Genomic DNA, 23,908 nt, shown 5'->3' on the forward strand with positions numbered 1-23,908 from the left:
ACCTCTGGCATCAACCTATAGTTTTTCCTATCGTGCTTTTGCACAAGGAAAGTAACAGAGAACTCTGGCAAGATTCGAAGCAAGAAGGCTGAGAGTGAAACGGCTGAGGATTCTCAGAGAGAATGCATTTTACTACTCGAGGTAAAGAGAGGCTAGGCTGCGCAGGCGCATGACGTCAGCCAGTAGAGCGGGAAACATTTAAAAAGAAGACCGCCATATCCATTGGGCAGCAGAGTGAGAGGGTAGCAGAGTGATAGTGCTTTGGCTCAATGGGTTTAGGTGGTAACGGGACGAGGCGAGGTAGGTTTACCTGTGTTAATTGCAGGAAGGAAATATGTATATGAGGCAGGCGTTCTGTGCTTGGTGTCAGATATGGGAAGTCCTGGAGTCTCCCAGCCTCCCGGACAGCCATATCTGCACCCAGTGTATCGAGCTGCAGCTCCTAAGGGACCGCATTAGGGAACTGGACTTGCAACTCGATGACCTTCGTCTGGTCAGGGAAAGTGAAGAGGTGATAGAAAGGAGTTACAGAAAGGTGGTCACACCGGGGCGACGGGAGACAGACAAGTGGGTCACAGTCAGGAGAGGGAAGGGGAAGAGTCAGGTACTAGAGAGTACCCCTGTGGCTGTACCCCTTGACAATAAGTATTCCTGTTTGAGTACTGTTGGGTGGACAGCCTACCTGGGGGAAGCGGCAGTGGCCATGCCTCTGGCAGAGAGTCCGGCCCTGTGGCTCAGAAGGGTAGGGAAAGGAAGAGGAAGGCAGTAGTGTTAGGGGAATCTATAGTTAGGGGGTCAGACAGGCGATTCTGTGGACACAGGGAAGAAACTCTGATGGTAGTTTGCCCCCCAGGTGCCAGGGTTCGGGATGTTTCAGATCATGTCCACAATATTCTGCAGTGGGAGGGAGAACAGCCAGAGGCTGTGGTACATATTGGTACCAATGACACAGGTAGGAAAAGGGAAGAGGTCCTGAAAAAATGCTGCAGAGAGTTAGGAAGGAAGTTGAGAAGCAGGACCGCAAAGGTAGTAATCTCGGGATTACTGCTTGTGCCACGCGACAGTGAGCGTAGGAATAGAATGAAGTAGAGGATAAGTATCTGGCTGAGGGATTGGAGCAGGCAGGGGGCAGGGATTCAGATTTCTGGATCATTGGGACCTCTTTTGGGGCAGGTGTGACTTGTACAAAAAGGACGGGTTGCACTTGAATCCCAGGGGGACCAATATCCTGGCGGGGAGGTTTGCTAAGGCTACTGGAGAGAGTTTAAACTAGAATTGTTGGGGGGTGGGAACTGAACTGAAGAGACTGGGGAAGAGGCGGTTGGCTCACAAATAGAGAAAGCTTGGAGACAGTGTGTGAGGGAGGATAGGCAGGTGATAGAGAAGGGACGCGCTCAGGCAGACCGTTTGAGATGTGTCTATTTTAAAGCACGGAGTATTGTGAACAAAGCAGATGAGCTTAGATCAGTAATTGGAGCTATGGTCTGGTGACCATTACAGAGACTTAGATGGCTCAGGGACAGGAATAGTTACTTCAAGTGCCGGGTTTTAGATGTTTCAGAAAGGACAGGGTGGGAGGCAAAAGAGGTGGGGGCGTGGCACTGTTGATCAGAGATAGTGTCACGGCTGCAGAAAAGGTGAATGTCATGGAGGGATTGTCTACGGAGTCTATGGGTGGAGGTTAGGAACAGGAAGGGGTCAATAACACTACTAGGTGTTTTTTATAGGCCGATCAATAGTAACAGGGATATCGAGAAGCAGATAGGGAAACAAATCCTGGAAATTTGTAATAATAACAGAGTTGTTGTGGTGAGATATTTTAATTTCCCAAATATTGATTGGCATCTCCCTAGAGCAAGGGGTTTAGATGCGGTGGAGTTTGTTAGGTGTGTTCAGGAAGGTTTCTTGACACAATATGTAGATAAGCCTACAAGAGCAGAGAATGTACTTGATTTGATATTGGTAAATAAACCTGGTCAGGTGTCAGATCTCTCAGCGGGAGAGCATTTTGGAGATAGTGATCATAATTCTATCTCCTTTGCAATAGCCTTGGAGAGAGATAGGAACATACAAGTTAGAAAACCATTTAATTGGAGTAAGGGGAATTATGAGGCTATCAGGCAGGAACTTGGAAGTTTAAATTGGGAACAGATGTTCTCAGGGAAAGGAATGGAAGAAATGTGGCAAATATTCAGGGGATATTTGTGTGGAGTTCTGCATAGGTACATTCCAATGAGACAGGGAAATTATGGTAGGGTACAGGAACTGTGGTGTACAAAGGCTGTAGTAAATCTAGTCAAGAAGGAAAGGAAAGCTTACGAAAGGTTCAGAGGGCTAGGTAATGTCAGAGATCTAGAAGCTTATAAGGATAACAGGGAGGAGCTTAAGAAGGAAATTAGGAGAGCCAGAAGGGGCCAGGTGGGCAGGATTAAAGAAAACCACAAGGTATTCTACAAGTAAGTGAAGAGCAAGAGGATAACACGTGAAAGAATAGGACCTATCAAGTGTGACTGTGGGAAAGTGTGTATGGGACGGGAGAAAATAGCAGAAGTACTTAATGAATACTTTACTTCAGTATTCACTACGGAAAAGGATCTTGGTGATTGCAGTGATGACTTGCAGCGGACTGAAATGCTTGAGCATGTAGATATTAAGAAAGAGGATGTGCTGGAGCTTTTGAAAAGCATTAAGTTGGATAAGTCTCTGGGACCAGATGAAATGTATCCCAGGCTACTGTGGGAGTCGAGGGCGGAGATTGCTGAGCCTCTGGCGATGATCTTTACATCATCAGTGGGGACGGGAGAGGTTCCGGAGGATTGGAGGGTTGCGGGTGTTGTTCTCTGATTCAAGAAAGGGAGTAGATATATCCCAGGAAATTATAGACCAGTGAGTCTTACTTCAGTGGTTGGTAAGTTGATGGAGAAGATCCTGAGAGGCAGGATTTATGAACATTTGGAGAGGTATAATATGATTAGAAGTAGTCAGCATGGCTTTGTCAAGGGCAGGTCGTGCCTTACGAGCCTGATTGAATTTTTTGAGGATGTGTCTAAACAGATTGATGAAGGACGAGCAGTAGATGTAGTGTATATGGATTTCAGCAAGGCATTTGATAAGGTACCCCATGCGAGGTTTATTGAGAAAGTAAGGAGGAATGGGATCCAAGGGGACATTCCTCTGTGGATCCAGAACTGGCTTGCCCACAGAAGGCAAAGAGTGGTTGTAGACAGGTCATATTCTGCATGAGCCACCAGTGGTGTGCCTCAAGGATCTGTTCTGGGACCCTTACTCTTCGTGATTTTTATAAGTGACCTGGATGAGGAAGTGGAGGGATGGGTAAGTTTGCTGATGATAGAAGGGTTGGGGGTGTTGTGGATAGTGTGGAGGGCTGTCAGAGGTTACAACGGGACACCGATAGGATGCAAAACTGGGCTGAGAAGTGGCAGATGGAGTTCAACCCAGATAAGTGTAGTGGTTCATTTTGGTAAGTCAAATATGATGGCAGAATATAGTATTAATGGTAAGACTCTTGGCAGTGTGGAGGATCAGAGGGATCTTGGGGTCTGAGTCCATAGGACACTCAAAGCAGCTGCGCAGGTTGACTCTGTGGTTAAGAAGGCATACGGTGCACTGGCCTTTATGAATCGTGCAATTGAATTTAGGAGCCAAGAGGTAATGTTGCAGCTGTTTCGGACCCTGGTCAGACCCCACTTCGAATACTGTGCTTAGATCTGGACTACAGGAAGGATGTGGAAACCATAGAAAGAGTGCAGAGGAGATTTACAAGGATGATGCCTGGATTGGGGAGTATGCCTTATGAAGACAGGTTGAGTGAACTCGGCCTTTTCTCCTCGGAGCGACGGAAGATGAGAAGTGACGTGATGGAGGTGTATAAGATGATGAGAGGCATTGATCATGTGGATAGTCAGAGGTTTTTTCCCAGGGCTGAAATGGCTGCCACAAGAGGGCACATGTTTAAGGTGCTTGGGAGTAGGTACAGAGGATATGTCAGGGATAAGTTTTTCACACAGAGAGTGATGAGTGCATGGAATGGGCTGCTGGCCATGATGGTGGAGTTGGATACGATAGGGTCTTTTAAGAGACTTTCGGATAGGTACTTGGAGCTTAGAAAAAATGAGGGCGGTAACCCTAGTAATTTCTAAGGTAGAGACATGTTCAGCACAACTTTGTGGGTTGAAGGGCCTATATTGTGCTGTAGGTTTTCTAAGGACGGAGATTCCAATCAAGCTTCTTTCATGGAAGAGATAAAATAGTGAAATAGAGAGGACAAAGGAAATGCCTAATAGATTAGAGACTAGGGAGATAAATTAATACAAATACAGACAGGGCTGGCTGAAAGATAGTGGTGAAGGCTTTTTAATCGCAGCTGATCTATCTGGATGAAAGCAAACAGAAGAAAAACAAGAAAAATAGCATTACAGTTATCCACTTAAATCTTACCTTATATTCCCAGCATCTGCAATTCAGCTCTTGGAATGCAACTCCATTCCTCTCTCCTTTATTTCCCTGTACTTCAGCAACTCATTCTCTCACACACATGCCTGTCGCCTCCTAATCTATTTCATTTCGCAAGCAATCTACCCTATAATAGCTAATTAACCTACCAGTCTTTGGGATGGGAAAGAAGTCGGGAGGTCTCTGGAGTTGTAAGGCTGCAGCACTGACTGTTGCACCCCTGGCTATTTCGTGGAAGTGGAAATTAAATATGCCATCTTCAGAATTTGGCCAATTTCAGATAGAATGTCATAAAAACTCTTTTTTAAAAGATTATAATTGTTGTCCTTCCCGGACTAGCCTGATGCTTTAATTTAAAATCTTAGCCATAGTTTTATTGATTATCGTACACAGCAATGAATATTTCTGCCAAAAGGCTGAAACAAAACTAAGAGCATATTTTCTTGTTAAGAACAGTCATTATAACAGTTTGTTACAGGTTAAAGTTGCTTCCCTTCTGTCAATGTGCCACCCATTAATGTTCTCTCTTTCTTCCAGAGTGGCAGATATGCAGCTGCCTTCCTTAATATTGTGTTTTACCTTCCTCCAATTCTTCAGTTATGCATTTTTTATGATTATGTTTGCCTCCAGACTTTTGCATATACTCACACACACATCTACTCACACATCAACTTTGCTGAGCCTCACCGAGAAATCTCTTCTTAAATTCTATCTGCCATTTAGGCTAAGTATCAGAATCAAGCTTTTTATAATCACTGTCTCACATAACATGAAGTTTGTTGCTCTGTGGCAGCAGTCCAATGCAACAACATTAAATTACTGTAAATTATATAATAAATTGAGAGTGCAAAAAAGGAATAATGAGGAAATGTTCAAAAATCTGATGATGGAGGTGAAGAAGCTGTTCCTAAATCATTTGAGAGTAGGATTTCAGGCTCCTATACCTTCATCCTGAAAGGAGTAAAGAAAAGAGAGCATGTCCTGGATAGTGGGCATTCTTAGTAATGAATGCCATCTACTTCAGGCATCACCTCTTGAGGATGTCCTTGATAGTGGGGAGGGTTGTGCCCATGATGGAGCACATTACAACCTTCCGCTTCCTCTTGCGATTCTGATGATCAAGCAATCATCAATCAAGCAAGTCATTGCCTCATAATACATTAAATTTTCATGCCCTTTCTTGATTTAAACATTGCCTGCCTGCATGAAATACTGCCCAAGCGATGATGAATCAGAAAGTCAGAAAAATAACGATCTTGACTTTCAGTATAATTTCTTTAGTAAATTGGGAAACATACACGCCCTTAATATAAGGAAATTATTTCATCCGCTGTATCAAATCAGTTTACGTGAAGCAGTTGCTTTCACAAAGCAGCACAAGATTAAATGCAACTGATTCAATTCCTTGAAGGCTCAGAAATTTCCACAGGTATTGTGAACGGCTGGCAGAACTACAACTTTAATTGTTAGCTGAATTCATTTAAAACTTGCTGTCTTGCCATATTATATGTTCCCCAACTACACAGAGGATTTCTGTACAGGATGATCTTGTAGTGTAGTTAGACATTGGCAGGTATGATGATGTGGGCATTACTACAGAATGTCATCGCTGAAAGAAGATTACATCTGGGAACTTAACATGGAAGGATTCACATTGCTTTGGGTCGAGACCCTTCATCAGGACTGGAAAAGAAAGAGCAAGATGCCAGAATAAGAAGATGGGGGGGAGGGGAAGGAGAACAAGCTAGAAGGTGAAAGGCGAAGGCAGGTGGAAAAGGTAAAGGGCTGGAGAAGAAGATTTTTTAATCTGATAGGACAGCGGTCCCCAACCACTGGGCTGCCATGTATGGGCTGCCAGACCACGAGGAAACAAAATGATTTGGCGATATGAAACGATATGAGTCAGCTGCACCTTTCCTCATTCCCTGTCATGCTCACTGTTGAACTTCAACACACGCAAGGTCATCAGTGACCCAAGATGCAAATGACCCAAGACGTGCAAAGGAATGGGTATGTGACCCATTTGTGAATGTTTCCGGTGAATCTACCATGTCAGGGTGGGAAAAAGATCAACTCCTGGAGCTTGCCAATGACGGAGGGCTGAAAAGTAAGTTTGACATAACATCTCTGCGGGCATTCTGGATCAAAGTCAAGGCTGAATAGCCTAAGATAGCCACAAAAGTACTGAAGACGTTGCTTCCATTTCCAACATCATATCGCTGCGAAGCGGAGTTTTCTTTGATGAATGCAACAAAAACTAAATTGCGGAATAGACTGGACATAAGGAACCCCCTTCGAGTATCGCTGTCTCCCATCACCCCTCGATGGGACCGTCTTGTTGCAGGAAAACAAACCCAGGGCTCCCACTGATTCACCAATATTGGTGTGTTGCAATGATTTTGTATGTTCATACGGGGGAAATATGCGTCGTGTGTTTAATATCCAAATGTTACTTAAAATGTTATGATGCTATTGACTTATAAGTGACTTATAATTCAGTGGTCCCCAACCTCTGGGCTGCGAAGAATGCAGCGGTACAGCGGTGGCCGGAACGCACCCAGCACATCTTTAAGGAAAAAAGCCGAAATAAACAAGAAAATTGATTAGGTGCTGCCTGGCATGTAAATATCAGCCCAGATCAGAGGCGATTGTAGTCTTTTGATTAGGAACCCTAAGGTAAAGGAGCGCTTAGAAGCCAATGATCATAACATGATAGAATTCACCCTGCTGTGAGAGAAAGAGAAGCTAAAATCAGATGTATCAGTATTATGGTGGAGTACAGGTTACTACCAAAGCATTGAAGAGGAGCTGGCCAAAGCTGGTTGGAAGGGGACACTGTCAGGGATGACAGGAGAGCAACAATGGCTGGAGTTTTGGGAGCAATTCGAAAGACGCAAGATCAACTCAGTTCAATGCAGAAGCATTCTAAACGGAGGATGAAGCAACCAAGGCTAACGAGGGAAGTCAAGAACAGTATAAAAGCAAAAGAAATTTCACACAATATTGCAAAAATTAGTGGGAAGCTAGAGGATTGGGAAACTTCTAAAAACCTACAGAAGACAACTGAAAAAGCAATAAAGAAAGAAAAGATGAAGCATGAAGGTAAACTAGCCAATGATATAAAAGAGGATACAAAAAGTTTTTTCAGATATATAAATAGTAAAAGAGAGGCAAGAGTGGACATCAGACCACTGGAAAATGAGGCTGAAAAATAGTAATCAGGAACAAAGAAATAGCAGATGAACTAAATAAATATTTTGCATCACTGTGGAATAAAACAGCAATATGCCAGAAACTTGACAGTGTCAGGCAGCAAAAATAAGTTTAGTCAGTATTATCGAGGAGAAAGTGGTTGGGAAACTGAAAGAGCTGGAGGTAGATAAGTCACTAGACCAGCAGGTTCTGAAAGAGGTAGCTAAGGAGGTAGCTGAAGAGATTAGCAGTGATATGTCAAGAATCACTAGATTCTGGAACTGTTCCAGAGGACTGGAAAATGGCAAATGTCACTCCTCTTTTTAAGAAAGGAGGAAGGCAAAAGATATTAAATTATAGGCCAGTTAGTCTGTCTTCAGTGGTTTGCAAGATGTTATCGAGTCCATTATTAAGGATACTTGGCATCCGTTAGTCTTGCGAGACCATGGATCTGCGCCTGGAAAGTCTTTACTCAGGTCGTAGGCCTGGGCAAGTTTGTATGGAAGACCAGCAGTTGCCCATACTGCAAATCTCCCCTCTCCACGACACCAATGTTGTCCAAGGGAAGGGCATTAGGATTCAGACAGATTGGCACCAGTGTCATCGCACAGCAATGTGTGATTAAGTGCCTTGCTCAAGGACACAACACGTTCCCTCAGCTGGGGCTCGTACTCACGACCTTCAGGTAGCTAGTCCAATGCCTTAACCAATTAGCCACGTGCACACACAAGGATACTTGAAGGCATATGTTAAAATAGAACAAAAGTAGCAGGGTTTTCTTAATGGGAAATCTTGTCTAATAAATTATTTGGAATTCTTTGAGAAAATAACAGGTAGGATAGATAAAGATAGACAAGTGGATATTGCTTATTTGGATTTTAAGAAAGTCTTTGACAAGATGCAGCACATGAGGCTGCTAAACAAGAGCCCATGCTATTACAAGATAGAAGACTAGCAAGAAGCACAGAGTGGGAATAAGCAAAGCCTTTTCCAGTTAGCTGCCGGTGACTAGTGGTGTTCCACAGGGGTTGGTGTTGGTTTTCACATGATATTTTAGTGATCTGGATGACAGAATAGATGGCTTTGTGGCACGTTTGCAGATGATAGGAGGAGCGGCAGGCAGTCTGCAGAAGGACTTGAGCAGATTAGGAGAATGGACAAAGAAGTGGCAGATTGAATACAGTATAGGAATGTGTATGGCCATGCACTTTGGTAGAAGGAATAAAGGCATAAACTATTTTCTATATGGGGAATAGATTCGGAAATCTGAGGTGCAAATGGCCCTGGGAGTCCGCGTGCAGGATTCCCGAAAAGATATCTTGCAGTTTGGATCGGTAGTAAGGAAGGCAAATGCAATGTTAGCATTCATTTCAAGTGTATTCGAATATTCATAAAAGTATATAATACTGACACATTACAAAGCATTAGTCAAGACTGCATTTGGCGTATTGTGTGCAGCTTTGGGCCCCATAGAGAAGAAAGGATGTGCTGATATTGAAGAGGGTGCAGAGGAAGTTCACGGGAAAGATTTTGGGAATATAGTGGTTAACATATGAGGAGCTTTTGATGGCTCAGGGCCTGTACTCACTGGAGTTCAGAAGAACGAGGGGGAAACATTAAAACAACTCAAATATTGAAAGGCCTACATAATATGGATGTGCAGAGGATGTTTTCACTAGTGGTAGAATCTAGGACCAAAGGGCATGACCTCAGAATACAAGGACATTTCAGAAATAATTTCATTAGGAAGAATTTCTTTAGCCAGAGAGTGGTGGATCTGTGGAATTCATTGCCATAGACAGCTGTAGAGGCCAAGTCAGTGGGTATATTTAAAACAGACAGGTTCTTGATTAGTAGGGGCATCAAATGTCTTATGGTCTTATTTTATTCTGAGATTTGTTTATTAAACTTAGGGGGTCAGGCTTCGAATTGTAAAACGTTCCATGAGGAACCATCAGAGCAGTATCAATGGCCAGGAGATTACTTTGCCATTTTTGCAAAATTGTTTCCTAAAATTTAGTGCAAGATTAAATTGCTAATAGAGAACTAAATGTTTCTTTTTTTCATTTTATTCTTTTAATTTTCAATGTGCCTACACTAAGTGAAGGTGCATGTGAATATTAAATTTGCACTAAAGCAACTCTTGCAAAAGGCCACCACCAGGGAACCAGTAGAATCAAGAACTTACTCAGTGGGATTCAAGTGAAATAATTTTTCTTCCTGGTCCTCAGTGAATGGTTTTACAGCACTACCATGCGATACCTGTGGAGCCTCAGACCAGGAGCATCCTAAGAGATGCAGTTAGAACTGCATCATAAACGCAACAGAAACCTGGGTTTTGGAGAACAATAGGAAATTATTAAAATGTGTAGATTGTTTCCAGAGTATTGCAAAATAATTGTTTGAGTTTAACCCTAAGTAATGTATGCATAATGTTTAATATTTCATAAGTTACATTAAGTATTGACTTAAATATTGTGAGGGGAAATGTTAGCATATCTCCTGTTATTCCTCATGGAGCTGAGCATAGTAACACAAAGTTCGAGTTACTTTCCATCATTGACAGTGGGAATTTGCACAGAATTCTTCTGCCACATTTGTTTCAATGGAAAGGGAAGGTTGTAAGGATTGGCAACAATATATAATTTAAATCTCATGACTAACTTCTGTGCTTGATGGACTTGAAATACCTTGCATTTTTGTTTTTGCTTTTAATATTTTTTGAAATGCTTCCTTGTTTTTGAAAGCCTAAACAATCAGAATAATTTTCCACTATCCTAATTACATAATTGCTGTAGAGAAGGCCTTTTTATATCTCCATCGTAAAGGCAAGTTCTTGGGTATACCCCTGGTAAGCTTAAATATTACTCTGCAGTCAACTGGGAACTGTTCTGATCATTATGCTACTGTTTGCAGTCGATCGAAAAGCATATCATTACTATCTATAAAAAGGAAACAGTAAGCATTAGGAGAAGATATAACTATGAGAAAAGAGATGCCAGTATCACTTTAGCATGTGCAGAACCAGATTTGTGCCCTAATGTGAGAGAAATATCATATACAGATATTACCTTTTTCAGAGATCCAGAATGCTTAGGGCTTCAAATATCAGAAGAATTACCAATAAAACCAACTGTAATTATACCTGGAACTTCTAATGCCTACAATTCTGCTTTACGTATCTGTGTACCTACATTACAACAGTAACTACACTTGAACAGCACTTCATAGATTTCAAAGGGCTTCAGCATCTCCTTAGATGATTAAAGGCTCTGGCATTGATTGCTAACTTGCCTAGTATTTTGAGTTTTAATGTTTGCAGTTTGATTCATTCAGCTACGTATGCATTCAATTTAATTTGGACTACTCTTTTAGCCGTGGGGTTGGGTTACTTCAAAGTTGGATAGATAACTAGGTCAACTGGATTTGATTTATCATTCATGTTCTGCTGGCTCCCATCATAATACCAGAACTGGCACAGTTTTAATGCATGTGCAATGCCTTTTGTGAAATATTAAATGCAGCATGAAGGCACTGGCCTAGAATTTTCACAAAATGAGTTACATGACCCTTGCTCCTTGTTAAACTGAAAATTCCACCCCAGAAGAGAACATTGCCAAGATCTCAATTGTCACAAATCGCTTCTCTGTACTGTCAGGTAAAACCTGCTATATGTTTTAATTGCAGAGTTCTATCTTATTCAGTGGCAAACAAGACATGAAGCTGAAGAACGTGTTAAGGATGTTTTCTCCAAAGTTGTTGGTATTTTGAAATTCATGAAGAAACTTAATTATGTCGAGTATTGCCTCTAAAATTATGCTTTGCGCGACAACAGTGTTATTTATTCTCAAATTCAAAATGTAATGGACTATGGGGAAGTCTGCTCATTTGTAATCCCTTACTTTCAGTCATTCATTTAAAACCTATGTCAAGTTGCTGGGGTTAAAAAGCACAGATGCTGGGTATCTGAAATCAAAACAGAAAACTCCGAAAATATTCAGTAACTCGGGCAGCATCAATGGAGACAAATAAAATATGAAATGTGTTCAATTTTTTTCCCTATTCTGATGCTGCCTGACCCGCTAAGTATTTCAAAGTTCAAAGTAAACTTATTATCAAAGTATATATATATCACTATAAACAACCGTGAGATTAATTTTCTTGTGGGCATACTCAATAAATCCAATAACCATAATATAATCATTGAAACACTGCACCAACAAGGCGGCAACTGATGTGCAAAAGACAAAAAACTGTGCAAGTACAGAAAGAAAGAAAAAAAGAAAGAATAATAATAATAAACAAATAAGAATCAAAATATCAGGAATATGAGATGAAGAGTTCTTGAAAGTGAGTCCATAGGCTGTGGAAACACTTCAGCAATGGGGCAAGTGAAGTTGAGTGAAGTTATCCCCTCTGGTTCAAGAGCCTGATGGTTGAGGTGTAATAGCTGTTCCTGAACCTTCTTCCTGATGGCAGCAGCGAGAAGAGAGCATGGCCTGGGTGGTAGAGGTCTCTGATGATGGATGCTGTTTTTTTTTGTGACAACTCTCTGTGTAGGTGTGCTCAATGGTGTGGACAGATTTACCTGTGATGGACTGGGCCATATCCATTACTTTTTGTAGGATGTTCCATTCAAGGGCATTGGAAACACAGGCTGTGATAAAGTCAGTCAATATACTCTCTACCACGTTTCTATAGAAGTTCATCAAAGTTTTAGATGTCATACTGAATCTCTCAAACTCCTAATGGATTAGAAATGCTGCTGTGCTTTCTCTGTAATTGCACAGCTCCTCTGGAATAACAATACCAAGGAATTTAAAGTTGCTTCCCCTCTTCCCTTCTTCCCCTCTGAGGACTAGCTACTGGTCCTCTGGTTTCCCCCTCCTTAAGTCTACAATCAGTTCCTTGGTCCTGCTGACATTGAGTAAGAAGTTGTTGTTGTGTCACTCTTAGCTAGACTTTCAAACTCCCTCCTATATGCTGATTCCTCACCACCTATAAATCGACCTACAACAGTGGTGCTGTCAGCAGACTTAAATATGGCACTGGAGTTGTTCTTATCCACACAACCATAAGTGTAAAGCGAGTAGAGAAGAGGGCTAAGCACACAGGCTTGTGATGCCCCTGTGCTGATGGAGATTGTGGAGGAGATGTTGTTGCCAAGCTGAACTGACTGGGATCTGCAAGTGAGGAAATAGAGGATCCAATTGCACAAGGAGGTATTGAAGCCAAGGAAGCTTCTTGATTAGTTTTGAGGGACTGATAGCATTGAATGCTAAGCTGCAGTCAAGGAAGAACATCTTGATGTAGGCATCTTTGCTGACCAGATGTTCCAGGGTTGAGCAAAGAGCCAAAGAAATGGCATCTGCTGTGGACCTGTTGTGCCGGTAGGCAAATTACAGCAGATCCAAGTAACTTCTCAAGCAGGAGTTGATGTGTTTCATCAACAACCTCTCAAAACACTTCATCACTGTGTTTTTATGTGTACGTATAATAGTCATTGAGGCAGGCTCTACGTTCCTCTTAGGCACCGGTACGAATGAAGCCTGCTTGAAGCAGCCGGGTACCTCAGACTGCTGAAGTGAGAGATTAAAGCTCTCAGTGAACACTGCAGCCAGCTGAACAGCACAGGTCTTTACTATGCAGCCAGGTACCCCATTTGGCTGGATGCTTTCCGTGGATTCGCCCTCCTGAAGGATGCTTGCATATCGACCTCAGAGACTTTAATCAAAGGATCACCAGGAGGGGTGTCAGAGCTGCCTTCATGATTTGACTATCAAGACGAGCACAGAAGGCATTGAGTTCATCTGGAAATGGAGCCCTGTTGTTGCCTATGTTGCTTGATTTTACTTTATAAGGTGATAGCATATAAGCCCTGTCACAACTTCAAAGTTTGCACTTTAACATTTTTAGTGAACAATTAAAATAAACACCTGCTCAAATATCACCTCAGCATGCACTCCTAATATGTAAACTGATGTGTAAATGCTAGCGTTTGGCTTTGTTTGACTCAAGAAGAAGTATAAGAATGAGTGGATCTTTATCAGGCTGGAAGTTGATCACAGGCAGAATGCCTCAAGATCAGTTCATGGCCATCAATTACTTACTACTTATACTAAGTACTAAAGGAGGAACATAGTACAAGGTCTCAAAGTTTGCCACTGACATTAGAATATGTGGGAGGGCATGCTGCAATGAGAATATTTGGACTCTTCATTGGCATAAAGATAGATTGAGTGGCTGCAGACTTGACAAATGAATTTTAGTACAAGGTCCTGCACTTCAGAAGAAGTTATCAAAAGGCAGGCAATTATCTAAATAGCTAGCAATTACAAATGAGTGAAGTACAGAGGGATCTGGGTGCTTTTGTGTGAGAAACATAGAAAGTTAGCAGGCAAGTGCAGCAAGTAGTTAGGAAGACAAATGGGAAACTGACTTTTATTACAAGGTGGTTGGAGTTTAGAAATAGGTTTGGTACAATTGTACAGGGTGTTGGTGAGGCCACATCTGGAACATTATGCACAGCTCTGTCCCGTTAATTAAGAAAAAAGGTAGTAGGTTTAGATACAATCCAAATGATGTTCCTGGGATAACAGGGTTTTCCTATCAGAAATGACTAAAGAAGTTGGATCTTTATTTTTTCTCGTAAGTTGAAAGATTGGGGGGTAACCCTAACCCTAACCCTAACCCTAAACCTAATTTATAAGATCACAAGGGGATCTGATATTAAGACATTTCCACTAGCAAAGCTTGAACAAAGACGCATAGTGTAGAGTGCACTCCTGCTTCAAAACATTCACCATTGTCCCTGTACCTAAAAAGACAAAGGTAACATGTCCTGTCGCACTCACCTCAATACCAAGCAAATGCTTTGAGAGGCTGGTCAAGGACTACATCTGTAGCATGCTACCATCCACACTGGACCCCCTACAATTCTCCAACTGACACAACCAATCAACAGATGACTCAATAGCCACAGCTCTACACACCATCCTTACGGATCTGGAGAAGAAAGATGCTTATGCGAGAATGCTGTTCTTGACTACAGTTCAGCATTCAACACCATAATTTCCTCCAGGCTTGACAAGAAGCTCAGAGACCTCAGCCTTCACCCTGCCTTGTACAGCTGGATCCTGGACTTCCTGTCAGATTGCTGGCAGATGGTAAGGGGCTCCTTCACCTCTGCCCCTTTGACCCTCAGCTCGGGTGCCCCTGCAAAAACAAAGGAGCTGGTTGTGGACTACAGGAGGAATGGAGACAGGTTAACTCCTATTGACATCAATGGATCTGGGGTTGAGAGGGTGAACAGCTTTAAGTTCCTCGGCATACACATCATCGAGGATCTGTACATAGCGGCTGAGTGGTGAAAAAAATATGAACAACTTTGGTATGGGTCCCCAAATTCTGAGGACTTTCTACAGGGGCACAATTGAGAACATCCTGACTGGCTGCATCACTGCCTGGTATGGGAACTGTACTCCCCTCAATCGCAGAACTCTGCAGAGAGTGGTACAGACAGCACAGCGCATCTGTAGATGTGAATTTTCCACTATTCAGAACACTTACAGAGACAGATGCGTAAAAAGGGCCAGAAAGATCATTGGGGACCCAAGTCACCCCAACCACAAACTGTTCCAGCTGCTACCATCTGGGAAATGGTACCGCAGCATAAAAGCCAGAACCAACAAGCTCCCGGACAGCTTCTTCCACCAGGCCATCAGACTGATTAATTCACACCTATACAATTGTATTTCTATGCTATACTGACTGTCCTGTTGTACATACTATTTATTACAAATTACTATAAATTGCACATTGCACATTTAGACGGAAACATAATGTAAAGATTTTTACTCCTCATGTATGTGAAGGATGTAAGTAATAAAGTCAATTCAATTCAATAGTTACAAGGGAAGCAGTAATCATTTAAAACTGGGTTGCTAAAAGATTTCATCTTGCAGACAGAAAATTTATGGAATTCTCTATCCTGAAGCATTGTGATAGCTTGGTCTTTGATGGTATAGAAAATAGGAGACAGATAAACTTTTTGAAAGACTGGCACAGAAAATTAGTTGAGTCCTAGTTAGATAACAATGAAAAAAGGCAGGGTAGGCTTGAGGGGCATTATAGCTTACTCTTGTTTTGATTTCATGTTCCTGCACATATTTTTCTATCCACTCTTAAACAGATTCCTTGTGTCTATTATCAGTTGCAGCATTGTAAAAAAAGAAAATGATTAGCTGATGGTGAACAGGAACCAAAGCTTTCAGTGAATGATGCCAATAGAGAAATAAAGAAAGCAGTATCCATTCACTGAAGCATACAGTACTTAAAACTCAAGGTACATCTATAAATGTAACTTGTACCACCGGGCGAAAGAGATGGTATATGCATTACATGCAAATCCATCAGCCCAGGATTGCTGACAGAGCAGCCCAGAACATTCAGTAATCGTGCCTGGGCTGGCAGTGCAACATACTGGGAAAACACTTACATGTGTTCCATACTTTCCCTAGACACTAGCAACCTTGTACTTGTCTTAAATTAACATGTCATCATCACCATCATCATCAGGTGCCATACCCAGTTTGAGCTTTGACTGCCATGGCCCACACACTCCTGTTTTGGGTCAAGTGGATCAATTCATTGGTATTCATTTCCAGTTCCCTGGCTGCTGTCTCCATCATCATTTGTCTTTGTCTTCCTCTTGCTTTCTTCCCTTCAATCTTTCCCATAATTACCGTACATTCTAACTCCTCTTTCCTAGTCACATGTCCAATGAAGTTACGTTGCCTTTTCATGATCTCATACATTATTTCTCTTTTTGTGTTTGCTCTGTTCATGACATCCTCATTAGATATTCATTTTGTCCATGATATTCTTTGCATCCTCCTCAAAAACCACATTTCTGCTGCTACAATTCATTTCCTCATGTTACCAGATACTGTCCAACATTCTGAGCCATATAATATAACTGGATAAACATAACATTTCAGCACTCTGAGACGGGTTGATATGTCTAGTTTAGTATTGGTCAATATACTCTTCATTCTCATAAAGGTGTCTTTTGCCATCCCTACTCTTCTTTTGATGTCCAAGTCGCACCTGCCACCTGATCGCACCAGCTTCCTAAGTAGCAAAAGTTCTGTACTTGTTTTATGTCTTCCCTATTTATTCTCAGCCTACGGACAGGATTCTCCTTGTTTTTGGATATCACCATACATTCTGCCTTTTTGCAATTGATAGACCCACCCATTTTTGCACTTTCTTCAACAATTATATCAATTAAGTTTTGTAGTCCTTCCTCCATACTTGCAATTAAGACAGTGACATCTGCATACCTGAAATTATTGATGTTTTCACCGTCAACTTTGATTCCCAAGATGTCTCTTATTTTTTGTAATATTATTCCACTGTACACATTAAATAAATCAGGGGAGAAAACACACCCTTGTCTAACGCCTCTCTTGATTTTCGTAAACTGACTCACTTCTCCATCTATTCTTACAGCAGCAGTTTGTTCCCAGTAGAGACTTCTGATTAGGCAGAGGTCTTTCGAATCTAGATCTAGAGTTTTCTGTAATATTTCAAATAACCTATTGTGCTTCACTTTATCAAATGCTTTTGTGTAGTCGATAAAGCAAACAAACAAATCTTTCTGCACTTGAATAGCTCGTTCTGATAGTATCCTTAACATCAATATTGCGTTTCTTGTACCTCTGTCTTTCACAAAACCACATTGTCCTTTGCCTATTTCAGTTTGCATCTTACTTTTAGCTCTTGTCATCAAAATTCTTAGAAGTATCTTGGTGATATGACTCATTAAACTTATGGTCCTATGTAATTCACATTCTATTGCTCCAGCTTTCTTAGGAAGAGTGATAAATACTGATTTTTTCATCTCTTCTGGTATTTTTCCAGTCTCGTAAATGTCATTGATGACTCAGTAAGTTTCAAGGGCAATAATTTGTTCTATTACTAATTCATCAGGACCTGCTGCCTTTCCTTTCTTCATCTTATTTATTGCATTACAAATTTCAGATTTTAAAATACTTGGACCTTCAATGATTTTCTTAATTTCTGGTTTTTCGCCTCGATCGTCTTCAAACAATTCTTGAATATACTCAGTCCATCTGTTCATAATCTCATCTTTTTTCATGATAATTGTACCGTCCTTTGCTTTCAAACATCCACCTGAAGAACAGAGGAGCTTTTTACCAGTGATATCCTTGATTTGTTGATGTAACCTTTTTGGATCAGCAATAGGGATTCTTTCTATTTGCTCACATTCCTGGTTTAACCATTCTTCTTTGGCTTTTTGACATAAGCTTTTAACTTTTTTATCTAAGGACTTATATTCTATTGGATTTGTTTTCTTCCGTCCTTTCTTCCATTAGATTTTTAATTCATCTGTCATCCATTTAATCCTTGTGCTTTTTTCTTTTTTAGTAATCACTGACTTTGCTGATTCTACCAAGGCATCCTTTAGAGAGTTAAATTTCATTTCTACATGATTGCTATCATCTTCAACAGATTCTATTTCTAGACTTTGAAATCTATTCCTTACTTCAATTGTAAATTTTTGTTAAGTTTTCTTCTTTAATTAATTGCAAGTAGTCAAGGGATTGTTCAGGTATTTGCTTCTTTCATTTTTTAAGTTTTACTTTTACATGAAATACTACTGGATTATGGTCACTATTACAGTCTGCACCTGGATATATTTTGCATTGAGTCACTGAGTTTCTAAATCTTTGGTTTATAGTAATAAAGTCAATTTGATTTCTAGTGTTATCACCTGGACTTTTCCAGGTCCACAAGCATCTTGGATGGTTTTTAAAGTAAGTATTCATAATAACCTGATTATTCATCTTGCACCATTCTACCCAGTTCTCACCTCTTTCATTTCTTTCCCCCAGTCCAAATTTTCCGATGGTATTTCCATCAGCACCTTGTCCTACTTTAGCATTTAGATCTCCCATGACAATAACAATATCTTGAGATTTGCATCCATTCTTTGCTTGTTCAAGCTCATCTTAGAATTTATCAATATCTACATTTGTTCCACCTGTTGTTGGTGCATATACCTGTATAATTGCTAAATCAAATGGTGGTTCTCTGAATCTAACAAGGAGGATTCGTTCTGATATTGCCCAATGTCCTAAAACATTTTTTGCCATGTTTTCATCCATAAGAATTCCTACTCCATTAGTATGGGATGTTGCACAAGAATAAACTAGTGTTTTATTTCTAATCTGACATGTTCCAGCAACTATCCAACGAACTTCGCTAATTCCCATGATGTTAATCTTTAGTCTTTCCATTTCATTTATCACATTGTCCAATCTTCCTGCTTGATATAGAGTTCTTACATTCCAAGTGGCAATAATTTTCTTTTGTGCTACTTAATTTTACGAGCAGTAGCTTGATGACACATTCACAGCTTATACTCATAAATCTTTCAGATCAAAGATAGTCTAACTACACAACTTGCATGAAGGCTACTCAGCTGCTCTCACCTTAATTACTGATACACAAAAGTCTCGTCATCTATTTTAATTCCTCCTAAACTCTTAAATCCATCCTTCCATGCACATCTCAATGCTACCATCTTGCAGGTCCCATTAGATCATGCAAGTTGGCTGCAAGTGTTAGCAGAAATTCCAATTTTCTGATTCTACAGTGGTTTGAAGCTAATATGGTTGTCAAGTGAATCCAAGCTGGGGAAGAATACTCCTGTCCTTTGCGATACTACATTCAGGGGACTATAAAATTTCAACATACCTTTTGATACAATTTCCAGCAGTCCCGTTAGCAATGACTAGTTTGCCTTCTATGATCCTGAGAAAACCAATTACATCTTGCATAACATATGTTATAGTCAGTCAGAAATTAATTTTGCAGACAGATGTTACTCTCCAAACTTGCATGGGCAATGCACCTACCTCTCGACTCTGATATGGATCTTTAATACTCCAGAAAAGCTAACCAATATGATGTCCTGCACACTTCCAACACACGCTGAAAACACACACTCTGCACGTCAAGATCAATTGTTCACTGGTTGTTTATTGCTCACATGGATGTTGCTTGATTTAGAATACAATCATTCAAATACATTTCTTTACCTAACCAACAGTTCATTTCTCTCTGCTGGTGCACCAGTAAGTATACTTAAATATAACAAGAACTTAGGGACACTATCCTGCGTTACATTGAAGAGCCAGGGATTCACAACTACTGTAGGTATTAAGGTAAATATTTATGCTCATTCTACTGAGCTAGTTCAGAAAAATTATAATATTTGTGTATCTTAGCTGTTCTTGAAATCAAGAGTTAAATGACTACATGTTACTGAAAAAAAAATTAAAGATTTAATTCATGATGGCTCGATGCAAGCTATGTGCTTTCAATTATTTTCTAAAATCCATATAATTCAATTTAAAAATTCATTATAAAAGTTAAGTAACTGATTTTGATGCACAGGCAACAATGGTTGAAGATAAGACACACCTACCTGAAAATACCTGAACTACAACCAAGACTCATGAAAAAAGTGAGAATGAACTATACCGGGTGTGAAACATAGAAAACAATTTAAAAATAGACCAAGAAATAATTCAGAAATCTGATTTGACAAGGAGGGAGAATAATATGCTGATTGACAGAGTTGAGGGAAAGGTCCAATCATGGCAGAACGTACTGACCAGATCAGCTTCAGGTTCATCACTTGGACATCTGATAGCAAGACAGAAAGAAGATCAAATGCTAACATACTGATTTTGTTAGAGATAGTAGACTCTGTGCTTCATGACAAAGAGAGTTATTCCATTTTATCACACACCTTACTGCTAAGTGACTTTTAAATGGCAACTGATATCCAAAGATTCCTTTCAATCTGACAAACTGCAGCAATCTCAGTCCATCAGAGAATTTTGTTCTGACACTCAGTATGCAAACTAAGGATCTTAAATTAAAATGTAATCTAGTAAAAGAAACCTGGATGAAAAATAAACGATAAAGGAATTGAAAGAGTTTTAGGAAGTGGGGTAAAAAAACACATAAAGTAAGAAATATATTTTATTTTTTGTTTAATTTTTAAAAATCCCTGATAGCTACATTTTACGGAGTAAGATTTCATGTGCAATTCTCATTGGTAGAGCAGTTGCTTTGCTTGATTAGGACTCATAACAATGGTTAAAGGTCACAAACACACATGAATTACTACCCACAACCTTTTCTGTCATGTTCAGCGGGTGACCTGTAAGTGAACACTGCATCATATATTTTAATACAAATCTCTTGGCAAGATGCTTGTATAGAGGAGCTTGGTTTGCAAATGTATCACTGTGTGTGCAGATTCAAAGTTTCAGAGTAAATTTATCAGCAATGCATGTACAACCATATATAACCTTGAGTTTCATCTTCTTGCAGGCAGCAACAAAGAAACACTATAGAATCCACGAAAACCTCACACCGACAAACATCCAATGTTTGAAAAAATAACAAAAAGTACACATCGTAGGTTAGGTGCCCATAAAACATCATCATATATTGTCAGCGGCATCGTTGGATGTTTGGATGCTAGGAGTTGTCATCCAATTTACTTGATAATAACAAAGGATGTGGAAAGCCTCACTCTAGTTGCTAGTGCAAAATACACACCAATTAGACAAGTGTGATCTTCCACTATGAAATACCAGGGGAACGTCATCCTCAATGCAGGTAGAAAAATAAACAAGTATGACCTTTTCACCATACATGGTTGAAAAAAATTCATCCACAGAGTCAGAGTGAACATAGTGGAATATGGCAGGTTAATCTTGATTCATGCTGGTTATGTTTAAAATCTAAATTTGCAACAAACTGTAAGAAAATTAATTCACGTAACAATAGACCATCCAGGAGGACCTTTTAAGTAAATATGAAACTACACACACACAAAATGCTGAAGGAACTCGGCAGGTCAGGCAGCATCTATGGAAAATAATAAATAGTTGATGTTTCAGGCCAAAATCCTTATTCAGGACCGGAAAGGAAGTGGGAAGACGTCAGAATAAAAAGGAGGGGGCAGGAGAAGGAAGACTAGCTAGAAGGTGATAGGTGAAGCCAGATGGGTGGGAAACGTATAGGATAGAGAAGAACAAATCTGATTGGAGAGGAGAATGGACCATGGGAGAAAGAAGATGGAGAGAAACCAGGAAGAGGTAACAGGCAGGTGAAGAGAAGAGCTAAGAGACCAGAGTGGGGAATGGAAGAAGAGAGGAATAAAAATTACTGGAAGGAGAAACTGATATTCATGTCATCAGGCTGCAGGCTACCTTGGCAGAATATAAGGTGTTCCTCCATCCTTAGGGGGGGGCCTCATTGTGGCAAGAGAGGAGGTCATGGACCAACGTGTCAGAATGGGAATGGGGATAGGAATGATAAATGTCGGCTGCCAGGAAATTCTGCTTTTGGCGGATGGAGTGGTGGTGCTCGACGAGGTGGTTCCCCCAGGCAGGTCTCACCAAGGTAGACAACACCAAAAAATACGCAGGTGAAGTGTTGCCTCACCTGGGAGGTCTGTTTGGGGCCCTGAATGGAGGTAAGGGAGAAGGTGAATGGGCATGTGTAGTATTTCTGTTGCTTGCAGGGAAATGGGCCAGGAGGGAGAATTATCCAAATCAATCACCAAATCTGATGGCTCTGTATTGCTACTACAGAGCATTCTCCATGATCAGACCTGGTTGGAAATATAAAGCCTTTTGTAATAACAGAGTTCATCAATTTCCTACAGGAAATCACCCCTCTCAGACCTCCAGATACCAGCAATGCAAGCAAAATACAAGCAGTCTCAATAAGATCCTGAATCCCTAAAAGTATGTTGTAAGCATATCAGATTACTTTCAAAACTAAGTGTGCATATAAATTGTGTGCATCATTTTAATAAACAAAATTATTATGTAGTGGTATAAAGAAATAGGAATTTTTAAACTAGGGGCGCAATTGGATGCACAACAGCTGTGACACCTAAGAGAATAAAAGGCAATAATGCTTCACTCAAGTTTTTAATGCACATTTTGAAAGGGTGAATAACACCACACTTTAGTGAATCCCCACAATATCCAGCAACTCTGTAATAGCTGTCTCTGCTGTCAGACTGCAGAGACTGCTGTCAGAACATCCTTCAGGAGGGTGAAATCTTGCAAGGTGTCAGGCACTGACTGTGTTCCTGGCCAGCTACTGAAAATCTATGTGCCCAAAATGGCCGGTATGTTAAAGGACATCTTCAACCACTCACTGCTATAATAAGAGGTTCCCACCTGCTTCAAAAGGGCAGCTGTCTCAATGGCTATCATTCAGTTTCACTCGCATCTACTGTAATGAAGTGATTCAAGAAGTTAGTGATGGCTAGAACTATCACCTGCCTGAGCAAGGACCCACTGTAATTTGCTTCTTGCCACAACAAGTCTACAGCGGGCCAATATCATTGGCTCTCCATTCTATTATGGAGTACCCTTTCAACTTCAAAACACATGTCAGCCTGATGTTTATTCACTCAATTTAATGCTTTGCATTCAGCACCATCATCCATTCCGTACTAATCACCAAGTTTCAAAACCTAGACCTCTGTACCTTCCTCATTGGGAAGCAATAGTCAGTATGGATCAGTAATTTCAATTCGGCACTGATGGTCAACACAGGTAAGTTTCGAATAGGCATGCTTAACCCACTGCTCTTCTTTCTCTACACTCATGATAGTTTGGCTAGGACAAGTCAACTCAAACACCATCTATAAATTTGCCGATGACACCACTGTTATTGGTAGGATCTCAGGAAGCATACTGGAGTGAGATGAGCAACTGAATGAGTGGTGTCACAATAACCTTGCACTGAATGTAGTCAAAACCGTGTAACTAACTGTCGACTTCAGGAAGAGGAAGTTGGGACAACTTACAGTTGTCCTCATTGAGAGGTCAGTGATGGAAAGGGTGAGCAGCTTTAAGTTCCTGCCTGTCACCATCTCAGAAGATCTATCCAAGACACAAGACACTAACAATCACAACAAAGGTCAAATTAGCAGCTCTACTTCGTTAGGAGTTTGAGAAGATGTTTATGACACCAAAGACTCTTGCAAATTTCTGTAGATGTACTGAGGAGACAGTTGCATTACAGCCTGAAATGGAGGCTCCAATGCACAGGATTGCAAAAGGCTGCAGAAAGTTGAAATCTCAGCCAGCTCCATCACAGGCACAACATT

At 40.7% G+C, this 23,908-nt stretch overlaps 1 protein-coding gene across 3 annotated transcripts in view; it reads right to left on the reverse strand.

The window, feature by feature from the left end:
- LOC140200830 (protein phosphatase 3 catalytic subunit alpha-like) overlaps positions 1–23,908 on the reverse strand; it is a 422,916-nt gene that overhangs the window by 171,874 nt on the left and 227,134 nt on the right. The gene's annotated exons all lie outside the window — the stretch shown is intronic.

Source organism: Mobula birostris, chromosome 7 (genome assembly GCF_030028105.1).
Source record: "Mobula birostris isolate sMobBir1 chromosome 7, sMobBir1.hap1, whole genome shotgun sequence".
NCBI lineage: Eukaryota > Metazoa > Chordata > Chondrichthyes > Myliobatiformes > Myliobatidae > Mobula > Mobula birostris.